Genomic DNA, 1,007 nt, shown 5'->3' with positions numbered 1-1,007 from the left:
TTTCTTATTCACTGAGCACATATTCATTGATTGCCCATGTTGTGTTCAGACACTGGGACTATTTCGTCATTTAGAGGGGAAGTTACATGAGAAGAAGATAGATTTTCGGAAGGATAAAATATGACTATTTTTATAATATTTGTGGCAGGACATTTTCCAGAGGGTCAAACGTGAAAACGGCTATGTGACTGGAAGTGCAACGTGTGATGGTGAATAAAACGGGGCATTCATAATTGAGCTGTTGTCATAGATTTTATTTCACCCATCAACCTTCAGTCAACGTGAAGTCTTCACTTTAAGCAATTTCGCTTCCTCTTCAGAAACAGAGGCTCCTTCAAATGCTCTTAGGCTCTTTGCTTGCTTTGTCAGGCTTCTATTTTTTTCATGGACAATCTGGATTATTTTTGGTAGTAATATGATATAAAGTACTAGCAGACTTTTATAAGGCATGCGATTCTTTACTCTCCCTTTAGCTTCCAGCTCTCTTGCCTATGGAGATCCTTTTATTTGGAGAGTTATTAATCCCTAAAATTCTCACTTTGGCATTTATTCATTCCCAGAATTCTTACTGTTAAGGATACATGGGATGTGATGTTTCCTTTGTCTGTACATAGTGTAACTTCACTTTAATGAGTGTTGTGTTTTATCTAGGAGCCATGGTGGCGTAGCGGGTTATGAGCTGAGCTACTAACCTTACAAGGTTGGCAGTTTGAAACCACCAGATGCTCTGAGGGAGCAAAAGGGAAAGATGAGGCTTTCCACTCCCATGAATAGTTAACAATCTCAGAGACCCATGAGGGCAGCCCTGCTCTCTCCTGTAGGGTCACCATGTGCTGGAATTGACTGCACGGCAGTGAATATAGTACATATCTGCTGTAGCTCTAGACCAGAGGTTCTCAACCTTCCTCATGCCACGACCCTTTCATACAGTTCCTATTTCCATCGCTACTTCATAACTGTCATTTTGCTACTATTATGAATTTGGCCACCCCCGTGAAAAGGTTGCT

Source organism: Echinops telfairi, unplaced genomic scaffold, assembly GCF_000313985.2.
Source record: "Echinops telfairi isolate 266 unplaced genomic scaffold, ASM31398v2 ScPeMD7_9;HRSCAF=40, whole genome shotgun sequence".
NCBI lineage: Eukaryota > Metazoa > Chordata > Mammalia > Afrosoricida > Tenrecidae > Echinops > Echinops telfairi.
Note: the sequence above shows the minus strand (reverse complement) of the source record.